The 18,555-nt window shown below is 45.9% G+C and overlaps 1 long non-coding RNA gene across 1 annotated transcript; it reads left to right on the forward strand.

Moving 5' to 3' along the window:
• Positions 1-448: 448 nt before the first annotated feature.
• On the forward strand, positions 449-7,240 carry LOC113965222. The gene is made up of 3 exons (XR_003533478.1): positions 449-749; positions 1,321-1,425; positions 7,153-7,240. It is a non-coding gene; the product is annotated as an uncharacterized LOC113965222 (long non-coding RNA).
• Positions 7,241-18,555: the final 11,315 nt, after the last annotated feature.

Here is an 18,555-nt window from a genome sequence, read left to right on the forward strand (position 1 = left end):
CTGTAGTTCCCCTGATAAAGCCTTTTTTAATCATCTTCCAGACATTTTGGTTTTGCTGCACTGACTGACAAGAGTCATGTTTTGAACTAACATCAGGTAGCTTTCAAATTGTTTTGGTGATTGTGGCAACTGTCTTCACTTGATTTAAAAAAACAAATCCAAAAAAACTAAAGCAAAACTACTTCTTAAGCTATCTGATAAAGAAGCAGAAAAGACAAGTGTTTTATTAATAGCAGAAATCAGCCATTTGCCAATCCTACCATTCTCTGTGGGGATACAGATGTGCTGAAGTAGCATCAGATGATCAAGACTCTAAAGCTCTTGAAGCTTATTTGGTGGGAAAGGAAACAATTTGTATTTAACTGTGCTTATCACTCAGTTTATTAATTAACATGAATATTTTTTCTAGGTGTAGTGGTAGGCTATCACCTACACAAAAAAATCAGTTTCTTCATCTGGGTAACCTTTGATAACTCTGCAGCCAGAATAGCTGGTGCTTTTCTGTGGAATACAGATTATTGACCAGCTCTTGGTATGGAACTGCCCATGGCTTATGACCTCTTAGTGCAAGTGGATATACCAAACCCCTAGCAAGATTGGTAACATTTTATTAATGCAGTACCTCTATCAAGAATATGAACTGCCTTTTTTTTTTCCCCTCAGGAAGGTTGCAGTGAGTTTAACTGCTCTAATTGAGACTGCCTGGGAATAGTGAGACCATTCCAGTTCATCTGCTTTTTGCTAGACAAGTAAGACGAATTTAAGCTGAAATGTTTTAATTGGCAGCAAAGGTATTAAAAAGTATTCATAATGAGATGGAAGACTTGGCCATTAGTGCCTTCAGGTTTTTGTTGTAAATGCATTTTCAAGCAGAAATCCTTACCAGATATGAGAGTTCAGTTTCCTCTGAACTGTTAATGTAGTTGCTTCCTCAAAAGTATCAGATAAATTATGTATGTGCTGTTCAGAAACTGTCCTATATAATTTACCCTAATCAGAAAATTTGTATGAACATCATTTGATTAGTAAGTCTAATCAGGATCCAAACGGAGAGAAGTTATTTTTGCATGGCCACTTTTTCCTTCCTTTTGTATATTGCTTTGATAACAAGGGAATCAGATTCACCTATTTCCTTATGTAGCACATTTTAGTGGTTTGTCATTGCAAGCCAATGTCCAGTGCAGGCCAGCTTACATCTCACAAGGCAGCCCACTGGAGCTCAGTCATGAAGCAGCATATCTTTGCCTTTCCTGCTCTGGTGTTGGGAGTGTTGATTTTAATATCAACTCAGCTAGAGCTTCTACTTTATTCTCTTTCAAGATGTGTATGACCCAGAAATACTGGGTGGAGAAGAGGAAGCAAGTGTTAAAACTTTTTAGTGCTGGATAGACCATACATTTATCTGCCTGCACCTCTTTTAAACAGGTAAGGAAGTAAGTACTCTGAGTTCTAGTTTGAACTGTTAAACTCCTCATCTTCAAAACAATGAGCTGCATATCTCAAAGGGCCGCTGCTGAAACACTGATAAGTGTATTCAGCTCAAGTGCTAAATATGATCAGTGAAAATAAACAGTGGTGATAGACTGCAGTCACTGTAAGCCAGGGTAACTGCATTTCAAGTTGGTTATCAGTTCAAGCAGATAAGATTGGTTTGCTCACGCATAGTTTTTCACAAACGAAGGTCTGGGCATTTGTGTACAGTCTTGCACCTTAAAATAATAATAAAACCTACAGGTATAGTTGGGAAATACTATAACCTCTTTGCACAGAGAAGTGGTGACTCTTACTTAAGAAATGTGACAGGCCTTTAATTGGCATGCAAACCTTTTAATGTTTTTATGGTAGTTTTAAGGCTTGTACAGCCTCTCCTGTAAGAAATAAGTGTGCAACAAAGGCATTTATGTAGAGCCTGTATTATGGGTCACTGGTTTTTGTAAAGGAGGAGATTCATCCAAAACTGGATCTTTTATTTCATCTATTGATACAGCAAAACCAAAATCCCCAAACTAACATTAGGGTAGGGATAGAGGGTTTGAGTTGTTTGAATGCAGAAAGAAGAGCTAGCCAGACTGACAATGGCACTTAAAGCAGAACAGTGAGATCTGTGCAACAGAAGAAGCTAAAATGATAATATGATCCTTGGAGCATTTTACCAATAGGGGTTATTGTAAACCAAAGCTAGCAGTGGAAAATGGCTGATGAACTAGGGCTAAGCCTAGAACAAAGTGAATGAGGGCGTTTCAAAGGGGTGGTTGGCAGTTTGAAAGCAATGTAATATGGCCTATGCTCACTCAGCTTTTGAAAATCTGTTCTCATGTTGACTGAGAGCTTGAGGGGCAGGCAACCTTCCTTCACAGCCCACAGTAAGTCTTAATTAGTAGCCATCAGTCCCCTTCACTGTGCAGTTACAGATACTGCTGGGGAAGGGGTTCTACACAGCCTTCACTCTGGCCAGGGAGACAACCACCAGCCCAGCTTCTGGGAGCTGCCAGGTGCTCATCTAGGGACAGTGAAGACTTTCTCTCTGGGCTGGTGACAATCTTTTGTGTTCCCTCTGAGAGGACCAGTTCTGTGAAGTACTGGGTCCAACTGCTTCTGGGCTGAGGTCCTTTGGGTCTCCTACCTGCTTCTTGTTATTCACACTGACTCCAAAGGAAAGCCATGCTGGCTTTCAGCTGCAGAATCCAAGTGGCAAAGTGCCTGGCAAGGTTAAAGTGATGGAGTTTTCTGCTGGTTTTTTCCTGTTTGGAATCGAGCAGTGCTCTGCGGAACAGGCATTGGTGAGCAGAGCGGCTGCTCACTGTCTGCTTTTGCTGGGACACTCTTTCACCAGAGAGATGCCATCCAGCTTTTTGAGTTGCTACTTTGCACCATGAAAGCCCTTGTCAGGAAAATTAGTGTTTTCTTCAGGCTAATACTATAGTCTTTTGGAAAACAGATGTTTGGGGGTTTGTTTGTTTGTAGCTTGGGAATTTGCCTGGTAGCATTCCCTGTGCGTGAGGATTTGTTTGCATGGGAACATTGCTGGAGGGTGTCTGGGGGACACATTGCTGCAGCCCTGTCCCACAGCAGTCCCTCACCCCACTGCCTACAGGCCATGAATGTGTGCTTCCTTTCAGGTATCTCTTGCTGCCTGCAGGCATCCTGCTTGCTCCAGCCATCCTCCAATTGTTCCACCCACAGACACACACCCTCTGCATGTCTTCCAAGTGTCCGTGCCTATGCAGCAGCTCTTGTTGGGCATCAGAAGCCAAGCACAGGGACCTTGTTTTTTCCTGCCACAGGGAATGAGATAGGCAGGCACTCTGTACCACTCCAGGCACTGGCCTTTCTGATCTGGACTGGAGGAGCTCTTCAGAGCTATCCTGGGATTTTGTGTCCCTGCAGTGAGACATGCCTGCTGAGACTGAGGTTGGAGACAGAGGTAACTGCTCTGGGGTCATGAATCCTGCCTGCTGTGAAGAGACAGAACTACTGCTGTTTTTCAAGTAAAGCCTTCAGCTTGCCCATCACTCACAAGCTGTTTCTGCACATGAAAAATCCCACAAGTCAACTTCCTGCTGTCTGTGCCACATCCTGCAGCGAGACTTCACTTTCTCTGGAAAAAATAATAATTTTATTATAAGCGACAGACAGCTCAGCAGTAGCTTTGTGTCTTCCTCAGGGAGAAGCACCACAGCATGTCGTCTTTTGAAGTAACATAAAATTTTGGATAGAAATCTTGTTTTCTTAGTCTCCAGGTTCAGATCCTGAGCCTCTCCAGCCACAGGGTGTGATGTGCAGCCCTCAGCCTTGCCCCTGGGGAGCTGGTGGTGCCCTGAGCCTGAGGCTGCCTCTAGCAGGGAGTGCTGCCAAATGCTCTGTCCACTTGCTTATGCTTAATTAACCCCTGCTGGAACTCCAGGAGCTTCTGCAGTGAGGGCCTGTCCCCCATGGTGTGTCCTAGCTCTGAGCTTTCATTTTCTCTTTGTGTCCTTTGCACTCGGTCATGTTTCTTAAGCAAAAGGTTATTCCTCTTATAGCAGTGAGCATCTCTATGTTCAGTGACTCCAGGTTTTCAATAGTATTAATCTACAGTAGAAAGATTTTCTGATGTTTAATTTCTCATCCCAGTTACAAGCTAATGGAAACAGCAACATTTTCTCAACAGAGCTCAAGGAAAATGCAGTGAGGGGCAAATGATGAAGTGTTTGTGCAAAATTTCTAAGCTACTGTGGAGAGAAGGAATGGGGCAGGACTGAAGTGCTGGGATGAAGGAGTGGGAAAGCTGGGCTGACTGTTGGTAAGCCAGAAGGGGCTCAAAATTTAAAGGGAACGAGTTAGGAAAACTCCTGTTGTTTGGATCACAGCCTGTTGGATTTGCCACCTTTAATCTCTGATCTTCACATTCCACCTCTTAAAAACTGAGATAATGCCTCCCAAATCCCACAAGTGTACAGGGCTCTCATTATCGCATTATTTATGAAGCACTATAAGAGCTCTAAATAGGATGTGATGTAGAAGTGTTGTGAAGAAGAGGAAGGAAACCTGTTTGACAGCACAATGGCTATGAGCAAGGTTGTCTAAGTCCACGATGAAATGTCTCGATAAAACTGCAGCCAGTCTCAGAGCAGCCACACTAAATTCCCTCTTCTTGAACAGGAATTAAAACAAGCTGTGCCAAAACACAAAACATTTCCCTTTGCAGGGTGGCAAGAAGAGGTTTGCTTTTGTAGGGATGTAGAAGCATGTTTAAAAATGACCTTTTAAAAACTGGTGTGCCACTGGTTGGGTGCAGGGCAGCACTGAAACCTGAGCTGAGCTCAGGCTTTACTGCTGTTCTCTGCCACAGGATCAGCAAGGCCATGCAAAATGGAAGCTACTGTGGAAAGGAGACAGGCTGCTGTTTAGACAGCTGTGAACATAACACCATAACACTGCAGATAAATGCAATATAATTGCCAGTTGCTCAGTCAGTGTATTGCAACATGCTGAAGCAACAATGGGCAGTGCTGTGGCAGGGGATCGTGCTTCCTCCCCATGGCCAGCCTGCCCATGACCCCCTGGGAACAGCAGGACAAGGTAAAAACTGTACTTCCCCTTAGTGCAATTCACCATGTTTTTGCTTGGTTGACAGCAAGCACGTGTGGGAGAGGAGGTGCCAACAGAGCTCCTGTGCCCAGACCCAGATGTGCCACATGCAGCTCATGAGGGAGTTTTTTGAACCTTTGCACCAGGTTTCGGGCACTTTCTTGTGAGACCCCTGTGCAGGAGCCCCTTATGCCCCTCAAATCCAGCTGAGGTTTCTCACGCAGGACTGACATGGGGCCAAAACTACACGTGGTGTCCCCAGGGGGCAGTTCCAGCTGCAGGGATCAGTGCAGCCAACTCGTTTCTTGTTCCTGCCTGACAGCGCGTCCATGCAAATAGTGATATGCAAATAGTGATATCCATCCCTTCAAACCCCAGGGGGTATAGAACCTTTAGACTGTGGTGGTTAAATAAAAATAACCAAAGATGCAGAAATCATCCCCAGCACGTCCTGGACATGTGAACCTGTCACAGGTATCAAGAGTGTAAAAATAGAAATTCAAGTTCTAGGATCTGTACTGTAGCATGTTTTAAAAATGTCATCCAAAACAAATCAAAAGAAGGCGGCTTTGTCTAGACGCTTGTTTCCTAACACCAAATGCCAGGAGTTATTGCGCCTGTACCTTTCTGGAGACTTTCTGGCTGGGGAATGTTCTCTTTCCAGAGGAAATCCTTTTAACTTTCAGCAGTTCAAGACTCTAACTGGGTGAAATAATAGCTTGGCACACACCCAAGCAATATGATTTTTATCTTTTTTGTTGTCTGCAAAAGACTGACTTGTCCAATCCTATGAGTCACGGAGGGAAATATGGGTGTCAGACCGCTCTTGTATCCAGGGATGGGCTTCTGGTGAGACAGGCATGGGGTCCTTGGTCAGAGGTGACAAATGGGGTCTGAAACAGCCTCTTCAGAGCTGGAGTGGTGCTGCCTGCCCCTCTCCGGCCTTGGCAGGGCTGAGGATGTGGTGTTGCTGATGTGTGCATCTCTAGGCATCTTCATTCTCATTGAGTTATTCAAAGAGGCATTTTGTTGGCTACTGCTCTGGTTTCTCCAGGTGACTCATCTTACAATAATTATGGATTCATGCTTTGTCTTTGCCAAACACTAACTATTCATCAGCTTCAACTACTGTGTTTAGATGTTTTCAGCTGAGACTTAGATTTTGATGGTTTATTTAGCCCAGAAATAAGACTGATAGAATAAACACTGGAGCTTTGAACCTCTCAGGATTTTGTTTCTGTACAGTGGATTAAACAAACTCAGGTATTTAGCATAAGTCTCTCTTCCTTGTTCTGATAAAAAAAGACCTTGAGCCTCAGGGCACAAAGTAGCAGCCCTGTAAGTACTATAAGTACCCTGCCTTCCCCGGGTCCCTGGGGCTGTGCAACTGCCCATGTGTGCTCTGGCACAGCTGGGGACCCTCTGGCCGGGTCCTGCTGCTCCCTGTGCCTGAGGTCCAGTGCATGCCAGGAACTGCAGCTCAGCCACGTGAGGGCAAGGTGCTGGTTTAACTTGAAGATGCATCAGGCAAAAGAAGTGCAGCAGGAAGCTGTGTGGATTATCTTGTCTCGTCTGCCTCATTAAGTTTATCACTTGTTAAGTACAAACAGGACTGTGCCGATCCCAACCCCACAGCTCCTCCCTTTGCTCTCAGCTCCTGTGGGGCTGCAGGTGCTGGTTTTAGCCTCCAAACAACGAAGAACCAAAACAACACATTGTGCGTTGCTGTCTCCCACCTGAACGTGGAAAACCCTGTTGCCCCTGGGCTCCCCTCCCTCACACCATCCACTGTCCAGCTGGAAACTCCATTCTCCCATTGTAGTGGCTTGGGGCAATGGAGAAAGGACTATAAGCAAGTGGAGATGTGCAAACCAGGAAATTATGCTGCATAAAATACCTGTAGGACAGGTGGATGCACAAGGCTGGGCTGCATAGGACTAGCTTAAGCTAAACTGGAACCAGGATTTCCCCTGCATCCTTGGCTTGCTTGAAGCAAGATGTTCAAGCAGCAAAACTTCAATCTACAAAGAAGCAGTGGACCTCCATGGACCCTCTGTGAAGGTCCTTGTTCTCTTTCTACAGGCATGGGACAGACTGAATGCAGGGCCTGACCCAGGGATGCAATAGGAGGCTAAATCTGGAGAAACAACCAAGCAACCAAAACAAGTGAACAGGACGTGAGTGCAGGTGTGTCCATGCTGTGCTCAGTTTGTTAGCAGCAGGGGCTCCTGGGCTGATGCTGCTGTTCTTGTTGTCCTTCACCTTCCACCTCTCCTGCAGGAGCAGCATTTGATCATCTTCCTCCAAACAGTGCTATCAGGTGCTTCTCCTGCTGTTGCTGCTGTGAAATACCAGCTGGGTCAGTAGCCGCCCCAGCTTGTTTCCCAGGTAGGTTTTGTCACCGAGAGCAAAGCAGCCCCTGCTGCAGGTGGCCTCGCAGTCAGTGTCCCAGCTGCTAGCACGGGACTGTGTTTGCAGGCGAGGTGGGGTGTGGGTGGGCTGTCCCAGCTGCTGCCAAGGTCGCTGGCACCCTGTCCCAGCACTGGCTGCCCAGGGAGGTGCAGAACACACAAGTGAGTGGGGCAAGGGGGCTTCTTAAGGTAGGACATGACTTGTGCTGTGCAATTTTGTTAGTGCCCTTCACTGAGGAGGAGCTCTTTGTCTCCTGCCAGTGCTGCTTCCCTTGGGATGTCTTTTCCCTTCTCCTTCTACCATCTTTACAGCTTGTTTTCCTTCCTGCATCTGCAAGGCTGCCTCCAACAAAGCCCTGGCAGACAATCTTATCTTGAAGCACAACCAGTCCTGCTCCTTTCACTCCAGTGTCTGTCTGCTCAAACACTTGGCTGGAGCCCGGCCCCTGTTGGGGAGCAGAGCTGCTCCGCACGCAGCCCTGCCCACCAGCACTCCACTGGCAGGGGCACGGGCACAGCCATGTCCCAGCAGGGAGGGCAGGAGAGGGGCAGCTGCAGGAGCTGGGCTGTAAACAGGCACTTGGAGTGGTTTGCCGTGTGTGTGCTGTTTCTGGAGTGGAATGCTGTTCATTAAATGGGTAGGAGAGATGACTGAGTCTATTTTTTCACCCTTGGCTTATTCATTTGATTTGAAAGGCTTTCTGTCTTTTTTTTTCCCCCCTGACTTTATGGGTTTAGTATTTTGGTGATCAAAATAGGTCTGCTCTGGAGCATCTGTGGGAAAAGGCCTCACACCTATTTTGGGAGAGGAGGCTTTAAAACCCCGTGGGGGATGACAGATTGAGAACTTTCACTGCTTATACCTTGAAGCAGATATTCCCGATAGCTAATAGCACCTGAAACTATTACAGAAAGTGCAGATACAAAGAGCACCAAGATTAATTAAAGAAAACAAGCTGTTCCTTTTGCCCGACCACACCTTGCAAACCAGGAATTATTTAATCTTATGCAAAAAGAGGAAAGCCCTGTGCTGTCCTGGCCAGGGCAGTATGCAAGTCTCAAGGTATTTGCTTTGTTTATAGTGCTGGGGCAGGATGGTGAATTCAGTGGAGCTGCAAGTGAAAGTCTTTGTTCTCTAAAGGTTTGTACAAACTTCATATCTCTTGAAAAATTGGTAGGAAAGTGGGTTATTGGGTGCAGCAGTTCATCTGGATCCAACTCTTATTGTGGCCAGTGGTGACCTTTATTTGCTTTGAAAGGTACTTGTAAATGGCCTTGGTGTTACAGGCAAATGCTCAACGTGACTTGTTCTGTAGTGAGGGTTAGAGCCTGGTTCAGGAACCAGCCATCTGTTTTATCAGACTGCCTTTTGCTTCTGCAGTCCAACTGACGTGCATCGTTTTAGCAATGAAAAAGGCTGGTAAGACCACTTTTGTCAAACACTGTGCCTAAAGCACAGAGCAGGACTGTAAGTATTCCTTTATACTAAATATCTTCTCATATGCTAGGTTGGGATTTATTTTTACTTTGATGCTGCCTCCAGCCCTTTCTGACTGGCATTTCCTGGAGACTCCTGGTGATTTCCAATAACAGGCAGTGAGAGCAGACATATCTCCTGCAAATCCTGGTGAAGGTTTTGCACAAGGTTTCACTGGATGCCAGCGGAGGTGGATGATCCTCCAACGCCTTGTGGTGTTGTAGTGAGTCACAAGCGCAGGTACTAAGGGCACCGGAGCCTGTGACAAAATAATAGCGCAGTCCAAATGTACCTGTGCAATCTGAAAGTACAATCTAGGGTAGAATCTAAAAGTAACTCCAGGCGTTAAGAAAGATTGAGTGTTATGTCCCACTCTATATGATCAACTAAAAAAAAAATGATTGGTTTTACAGGTAGCAGCTTCTGGCATTTGGCTGACTCCTGGTATGCATGTTTGTAGGATTTATTTTCCTTTATTTTAGCAGAAAGCATAGAAACTTATGCTGATAAAAGCTGAAATGCTGATTTATTCACGTGAGTCTACAAGCTGTCAGAAATATCAGCTAGCATGAAACTTGCAATAAATCACTGGAGCTCACAACTCTGCTACTGACAGTTGAACAACTGCCATTTGCTGAGGTCAAAGCTGCAAAAAAAAGCTTCAAGTGCGTTTTTTAACCTACAAAAATTTCTGCATGTAGAATAACAGAATTGTGCTTTTTAGGTTTCTCTGATTTCTCAATCAAATTTGCGCAATATGCAACTTAAACATCTGGGTTCCCTTTGGCTGTCAGCTGCTGATTGCCATCCCCTCATGAAGTCCTGACCTTCAGAAATCGCTGTGATGAACTGTTTTGCCTATTCATAGTTGAGTTTCATGCCAGTGAAAGATGCAGGTCTTGCTTCTTTTTGATTTTTAATTCACATCTCGTGTTTCTGGTCCCTGTGCTGTTAGCTCAGTGGCAGAAACCACAGGAAAAGCTGCCCTGCAGGGTAAGTCCCTCCAAACAGCAAGTCACCCCTCTCATATTTCCCTTAATTAATGAATTCAGGTGGAAAGAGAAAGGGGCCCACACTGACCCCTGGGTGAGCCTGGATCAGCCACCCCTGCTCTGTGCTGGGGAAGGGCTTAGACCAACTTCATACAAGGTTTTGGCTAGACTGGTTCTGCAAAGCAAAAATGAGCATACTTACTCTGAAAACTAGTGCTGGGGTGTTGGACCTGACACAGGTCATTGCATCATCCAGACACATCATCAGTGCCCTTCAGCTGAGCTGTGTGAGTCATGGCCAAATGATGCCCACAGGAAAGAGAAGTGCACTTGGTGATGTCTTCTTCCGACAGCTCCTTCTTGGATGGACCTAGAAGTTCGTGTGCTCTCTAAGGTGCAGTTCATATAGGGAAGACAGTTATGCTTGTCTTTCAAAGGCCACAGGTAAAAAGGGATCTTATGCCTTACACAAAGGAGGATTTTTTCCATGAACATGCTTATGAAAGCAAAGAAGGAATGCAGTATTCTTCCTGGGAGCAACTCCCTTACCCTAAACCACGCTGCCCTGATGTAAGGGGGACCACCATGAGGCCAGCCCCGCTGTGCCGCAGGGCCACTTGTGCCTCTATCCCTATGAAGGGACCCAAGCAAGAGGGTGCCAGAGACTCTTGCCTGTCCAAGGCTGTTCCTGTGTGGATGGGACATGCTTCCCCTGCACCCGTGGGCTGGAAGAGACGGTCTGGCTCTGCACCTACCCACTGCAGAGATTGCCCATCTTTGGTCTTTCCCATTTATGTGGGGATTAGTCACACCAGGGCTTCAATGTTGCAACTTTGATGGTGTAATCCTGCCATGTCTTTGGTAACTTAGAGTCCTCTCAAACAAGATGTCTGATGTGAAAAGCAGAAACATCTATAAAGGTGAGTATTGAAGTCCTTCTGGATGAATTTATGTGTCATAAAAAAATGAAAATAGAAGCGGTGCAGAGGTGATTTTCTTTTTTGATCTGTCATTGCAAACCACTTTCAACTGTGAATTTCTTGATAAATATTTAACATTCATTACACAATTCCATTTTGACATGAGATCTTCAGGGACACATAGTTCAAATACAGCAAAAACCCCACATTTCTCAAAGAAATCTTCCAGTCATTGTACTTATTTTAAGCTTTCCAAATTTCTGTAATCTCTTTGCACTAGTTGAGCTGCTGCAGAGACTCTGGGTTTGCTTTGGCTGGTGATCCAGCAGAACTGGGATGTCACGCTGGCAGTGACCCACTTAAGTCCCAGGGGAAGAGCCACTGGAGGGAGCCTGTGGGGACCATGGTCCTTGCAATTTGTGACAAACATCACATGAAATGAGCTGCCAGTACTGGGGACAGCCTAATCCCCCATCATAATCATCTTATATAAAAAGCAAGTAGGTGGTGACGAGTGGGTGTCTGGCTATAACCAAACCTCAGTGGGTTCATGCAAACCTGTGGCTCAGGCCCATCACCACCAGTCAAGGTGTAATTCTCATCCTGAGGTGGCTCAGTTTGGCATCTTTCAATTCAGGCATCAAAAGCACAGCTGAAACTAAACATCACCTTTCTCAAGCTGCACAGGCTACCAAAAAATATAGCATGCTTACCCTGGTTTGTTTTGTTTGCATCACATCCTGCCTTCTGTGAGTTTCTGTTAAAGCATATCAAACATGCTTTGGGGGGATTTCCCTTCAGCCTTCACAGCATTCTTCATTTTTCACCCTCTGTGGTTACCCCACTGCTGTTGCACTATGGGAACAGAAGTGTCTTGACTAAATATTTGTGAAATTCCCTGCACCATAACAAACCTTCTTGCGCTTCGACAGAGGTTGGATTGATGCACGGAGCAGGGGAGAACCTGAGTGGTCTGCATGAGTGCCAAACTGTCCCAAGGCCTGCTGAAGGTGCTTCTGAGAAGAGAGTGAAAATCCTGCCAGGCTGAGAGGTGCTTTTGAAGACTGCAGCTTCATCTGATATGATTTCATAAAGCTAACATTTAAGGGTCAGATGATGTGATATGCTGCCTTCAGACATTGCATATACAAGCCCAGCCCACTGCTGAGACAAAAGTGGCTTAAAGCCCTGTCTATCCATCTATCTGATCCATCTGTTTGTCTTTTGCCAGCTGGCATGAAAGTTTCTTTTATCTGAAACTATTTCCAGCTATTTCTTCTCTCAGAATCTCCCAAGTGTTTATATGACTTGAAAGAACTATTTCCAGCATTTTTGACTGGGCAGCATTTGAGCTTCAGATTTTACGACAGGTATTTGAGCATGTTCTCTTGCTTTTGTAAGGGCTATTACAGCAGGTCATCTGTTATGGGAAGGGTGTGTCTCCTGCTCAAAATATTCCTCACTTTCTCATGTTATTTTTGATACCTCTTTAGAAATTGCAGGTTGGCAGCATATTACCTATGTTAAGCCAAGTCCAAAGAATGAGCGGGGAAGTTTCATGTGTGCGATAAGTCTCAAACCAGAATGAGGAGAGTTTCTGGGAAGCGAGCGGTGTCTCGGTGTGGCTGCATCTCTCTGGTACTCATTGGGGTCTGGGATTTGCAGATGCTCCATTTGAAACTACACAAAGGCCTCCAGGTGTAAAGCCTGGAGCTGCTGCTGGACTTAGTACTGCTTGGGAAATGGGATGGAGAGGATCCTTTCACTGTTTTTGAGCCTACCACTGAGACATTGGTAGTTTTTAACCCAGATCAGTTATTTTGAAAAGACATTTTTATTGCTGTTCAGCACATGGTGGGCAGCGAAAATTGCTGTTTCTTTATGGCAGTACCCAAGCTACTGTACATCCAGATTTTCAGAAGTAGCTTTGATAGGTCCAAGGGGAAGGAACTGCGATACGGATCGTAACTGACTTGTTTCAGGGAGCTTGAATAACATGTGCTTCCCTTCATACCATACAGACTGATGTTCCCCAGCCACAAAAGGGAGCAAATCCTCAAGAGTGGCCTGTGCCTCACAGTGACACTGGATGTTGGCATAAAGCAGAGAGCTTCAGCTACCTGCTGGAGAAGTGTCTGATGCAAAGTCAAGGCCGTTTCCTGCTATGTATTGCCAGCCAGCTTAAAAAGAAGAACTTTGTTTTGTTGTCCTTTCTTTTTTCCTTCTTTTTTTTAAGATGTAGCAATTTGTGGCCAAATCACACGGTCTCAAGGGAGCGTTCTGGCTGAAAAAATTACTTCAGAATTTGGCCTAACATAACTTTAAGATAAAAACTTTTATATAATCACTAATTCACAGTCACAGTTGCTTTGACTTCTCCCATTATCATTCCTAAGTTATTCTTTTCATGCTGGGAGTTGGATTTTCCTGGCACTACGTCTGTTTTCAGCAATGTATACACCACAACTGCTGACAACTAGGAGTTGGATCCCATGTTCCTCGACCCTGGCTGTAGCTTGTTTTTTCTGGCACTGCTTTAAAGTCTCCCATCTGCACTTGCCTCCTGATGACCGGTGGCGGTCCTTCAGCTGTGTGAGAAGTGCCTGATGTTATCCTGTTGTTCTCGCACTCCTCCAGACCCGTTTCTCGGCCGGGCCGTGAGCGCAGCCCTCGCCTGTTCCTAGATAGAGCCTTATCAGGGCCAGCCATGGCAACGCTCCCATCCCCTTCCAGCCCTCCCCTGTGATTACTGGAAGGCCCGTTTGCCTTTTGCGCTTTAGTGTGGCAGAAATGCTGCTCTGCTGCTTCTCTAGTTTTCCAGTCCTCTTTGCTTTTCTGTAAATCTGACCTCTGTTCCACCTAGGATCTGTAGGAGACCACCTGTGCACCCTTCAGCTGCTGAGAGCCGGAGGGACAGCTGTGTGCTGGTCTCTCTACCTGCCTCTCATCTCCACTGGGCTATTTTTGTTCAAGTCTGGTGATGATTGCACCATATCCAGCTTACTCATAAGATGCTGCTGTTCCTCTTAGCAGCATTTTGAATGAGTACAGCTGTTCTATGCTTGGATTCCTCCTCACTTGGCTTAGCAGCAGTATGACTTTTTTAGGGATGTGTGCTGTTTGGTAACAACAGGTGCCCTTGCTCAGCTGGGAGGGTGGATATTTCTCTGAGCTTACTCTCTAGTTTGATGTGGGCATGGTGTACTTGACAAATTAACAGTGTGTTCCTTCCTCCCCCACTGCTTGTCTGGGTTTGTTTATTTCTGTTATTCCTGTTGTATTCAGTTTCATTTGTTATTTTTAGTTTTGTTTTCCGGGCCTCTCTCCTTTACTTACTTTTGTTCAACTTGAAGGAATCCTTTTTTGAGCTTTCTTAGTATTTTGAGGGAAAAATACACTTACTGATGAGTGTTTCATGCCTTCTTTTTATCGTGCCTCACCAGACAGGGCAGGCAAGAGCTTGCGCATACATGTTCCTTCCCTGTCCTCATTCAGATGTCAACTGACTTTGATCTTCCTACACCTCCCGACACGTGTTGAAGCTTTACCTGGCACTCAGGGTTTCCATTGCCTCCATACCACAGCTGACATGATGTAGCAGTTTTCAGCCATCCCTCTTTTTGCTGTCATCCGCTGGCTGCCGCCAGGAAAGCAATGTTACCCCAGGCTGGGAAATTACTGGGAATTACTCCTTCCTGGAGCCCAGCTCCCACCAGGAGCAGCACTGGTGGTTAGGCACGTAGTCCTCGCTCAGTCAGGAGGGGAGCAGTGTCCCAGCCTGGCTGCATTTCATGGAAAGCCATTTTTCAGCTGATTTCCTTTCCTGTCTGCTGGTGCCCCACTGGTTTCCATGGTATTCGTGGTTGTGTAGGGGTGGCAATTTCAGCATCCTGGCAGCCTTCCAGGCTGCCTCTCCATAAAACCCTGTACAGTTTCAAACGTGTGTGCATATATATTTTTTTCTTATTTTTCCTTCATCCCACAGAGCTGCTGTGTGCTTTTAAGCAGTTAATCTATTCCATCCTTCGCTTATCTTGCAGGCACAGTGTGAGGTTGTGCTCGTTCTTGCTGGCAAGTTGCTTTGAGTTCCTCTGATGAAAGGTTTGCTGTAAAGGCAAAAAGTGATCATAGCCATGCGATCGCTCTCATTTCCAGGGGATGGTACAAAGCATCCTACTGAAAAACTAACATAGTCCCAGTGACCACAAGCTGATTCTTGGAGCTGAACTTAAATAGGTCAGCATCCCCATCACTTCTATCCTCCTTCCAAGTCTTCATCCACCTTCTGAGAGCTGCTGTGCTCACTGTTGGTGGGTGTGAGCTCCAAGTCCAGCCACGTATCTGTAAGAGCAGTGCAGGAAAACATCAGAAAATCTTTCTTGTTACAGACGAGATTCTGTCAATCCTTTGTTTTGTTTTGTTTAAAAAACAAATCCAAAACAATCCAGGGCTTTGCTCTAAGCAACATTTGGAGTGATCTGAGCACACATCTGGTGTCAGCTTCATGCAGGCTTTCATAATGGTCTCTAGCCATAATAGTCTCATTTTTTGGAAGCGAGTCATTGCTGTTCTTCAGGTTGAATGAACTCTGATCAGGCATGGACCTCAATGCATCAGGGTGAGAAAACACCTCATGTCTGGGCTGTGGGAGGCCAGAGGGGCTGGAGAGAGGGGGTGCTATGTTTGGATACGCACAGAATGGCCTCTGTTACACATAACTTGGAAGGAGTGATTAAATGGTGACCTTCTTGGCTAAAGATGGCAGGGCTGTGATCCGTGACTTTGGCTGTTTCATCTGGTAACATACATTTGGCAACACAGGGTAGTACCAGATTGAAGGCCCCTGTTGTTGAGATGGGTTTAATGGCCCCAAGTTGAAGGAAGATGGGCCTTGGTCTGCTAAAGAGAAAGGGGCTGTGAACTGCAGCATGTATTAACTATTTGTATCAGTAGAAGCCACAGGAAGAGATAATCCAGTAGTAACAGCTGCCCCTGGAATTATTTGTGCACATGTTTGGCTCCAAAGCTTTTTGTCCAGCTGGCTGGAGGTCACTGCAAGCACTGATAAATATTTGCCAAACGCCAAGAAGAAGACAGAACAAGGTCAGAAGCTCTTCTGGTAGCAAGGCAGGGCATGTTTAGCAAACACTGCTATCTCTTCAATTGGGGTGAGAGATTTCATCAACAAAATACGCAGAGAAGTTTGAATGCTAGTGGAGGGCAGGAGGAATATACTTTACAGCTTTTGGTTAAGCCAAGAGAAACTTGGGAATTGCTTTTTCCTTCTGAGTGGGGAATCTTCTGTCCCCTACAAAACATGGCTGACATCCCCCGCCGCCCCGTCCCATCACTGTGTCTGAATCTGTTGGGGCCAGCTCAAAGGAGCAGGGCAGTTGTGGGATGGAGAGGAGGAATGAAGCCCAGCTCTGGCTCTGCAGCAGTTGTGGGTGCAATCTGGTTATCCGAATCCGGGGACATTTGAAGCAGGGCTTTGTGTTTGGCAGCCCTTTGCTTGGCTCTGTCCCTGTCCCGTGGGCCAGGCAAGGTGCAACCAAACAGCCAGCAGGTCACATCTCTGTGATTAGAGATGTGCAGGGAGCTCCCCTGCGGGGAGCTTTCTTCATCCTACACCCCTTTACATGTGCTGATCTCCAGCCCTTCCAGGCAGATGGCTGCAGTGATGGCCTCACATTCCAGGGCGTCTGAAAGATCTAAGGTGCTCACCATTGTTACTCTGAGTTAATGTGCTTCCCTTTGCAGGCACAGACAGAGCCCCCCTGGGGGTGGACTCCTGGGCAGGCACACCAGTACCTTCTTGTCGCTAAGGCAAAACCGTGGCGTTTTGACTCGATCTCCACACCCCAGGGGATTCCTCCTATTGCTCTACTCCTGTTTGATTATACCACTGATGGGAGCACTGGTGGGGACAGTGTCACACAGCAACTCTTACTGTACAAATAGCTGCCTCGCAGTAAAATGCTAACTGCACAGGGAGGTTTGGTCACAGATATTAGAGATCTGAGTTTAGCACCCCCCTTTTTGTTAAATCAGTAAATGCAAATTCGAACGTAACCCTCTCCTGTAATTTTTCACTCCTTTCCCTTCCCGGCTCCCCTTTCCTGCCTACAACTTCCCTCCTCTTTCTTGTTCAACATTTAGTTCAGGGTCTGTGTTACTGTCTGCCCTCACTTCACATCCCTTCCACCCTTCTGCTGCTCCTGGGAGTGTGAGAGTTTCAGCAGTTACAAGGTAAAGGTACAAGGTACAGGGGTGGTGGATTTTCCTTTTGCTAAACGCAACCTCTCTGAAGCTGAGGGGATGGTTAAAAGTAAATGAATACAAAAGTGAACTGGCAAAAATGCTAGAGAGAGGAAACCCTGCTCAGATGTTGATTTTACTGAACTCAGTGAGGGGCAGAGTAAAGGAAGGGAGGGGGAAAAAGCAATATGCAAAACATCACAATTATTTTGTGGCAAATGTGGGGGTAAAAAAAAGAAGTAAAAATTCCTTTAAACTTAAGAAACATAAAGCACCTCATGTGGCATTTCTGGGAGATGGTACTTTCTGCTTTTGATGAACTTTTGTCTATACAAAAACTACAAACTCTTTACTATGGAGACGAAGGGCAATTTTTCCTGTAGAAGTCTCTGCCCACTTGTCCCTCCATCCTCATTTATGTCTCTGCCTTTTAATCTGAAATTGCAAGCAGGGGTAGAGGTTTCACAGAGTCCGAGGGCTGTCTGTGCCCCCTAAGCCACCTACCCCAGGCTTGCATAGCCCATCCCGTGCTCTGGAAATGGCCTCTCGAAGCCTGGTTCTCATTTGTGAATTAAAGCCTTTTAGGTTTCTGCAATTTCAAATGTCTGTAGACAGTGCAGGGAGCAACTGTGCCATCAACAATCGCTGTGTGCTTGAGTAACTCAGGACTGGTGCCAACTGGAGTTGGTGGTCTGGCCTGTATCGCTTCAGGGAGAGGATTCCTGATGAATGCTTTGGGGAAGCACTTAGTTGGGCTTATGTTTCCTGATTGATTTGTGAGAGGCAAGCAGGCCATACAGAGATACTGACTCATTTCTTGATATGAAGGAACATTCTTCACAGATAAAAATGTTTCAAAATCCTCAGGCAACAGATGTCATGTTACAGGCAGAAGCATAAGGGATAGAAATTTCATGTTTGGTATAGTAAAAGGTAATTTACTTGTATCTTCCTTTGTGATCACCTTCCAGGTGATGTTCCTGGAGCTGGCTGAGTGCAGGAGAGGAACGCTGGACAGGTATACTCAGAGCAGCAATGGAAGCAATGGCTCTGAGAGTGGTTGGCCCTCTGCCATTGTGCTTGCAGTGGCAGCAAACACTGAGTTAAAAGGTGCTTCAATTCTAACTGTGTTTTCACTTTTTTTTTGCCTTTGGAAGAGAAGTTAAAACCTGATAAGCTGTGCTGTTGGGTTCATATTTGATGCCTCCTTTCTCATTGCCAAGGAGAACTGTTGCAAGAAGCCTGAGCAAAAGATTTTCCCTCCACACTGTCATTTAAAATAACAAGCAAAAAGTTCATGTTGTAGACGCTGCTTCTGTCCTTTAGATGAATGCCTGACACTTGTCAAACTGGTGTGGAGTTCAAGGATGGCCAGCAATGAGCATATACAGAGGCTGCTTCCTCTGGACCTCCACCTTGGCAAACTC

The sequence above is a fragment of the Neopelma chrysocephalum genome, unplaced genomic scaffold (genome assembly GCF_003984885.1).
Source record: "Neopelma chrysocephalum unplaced genomic scaffold, ASM398488v2 Primary Assembly neopelma1_44, whole genome shotgun sequence".
Lineage (NCBI taxonomy): Eukaryota > Metazoa > Chordata > Aves > Passeriformes > Pipridae > Neopelma > Neopelma chrysocephalum.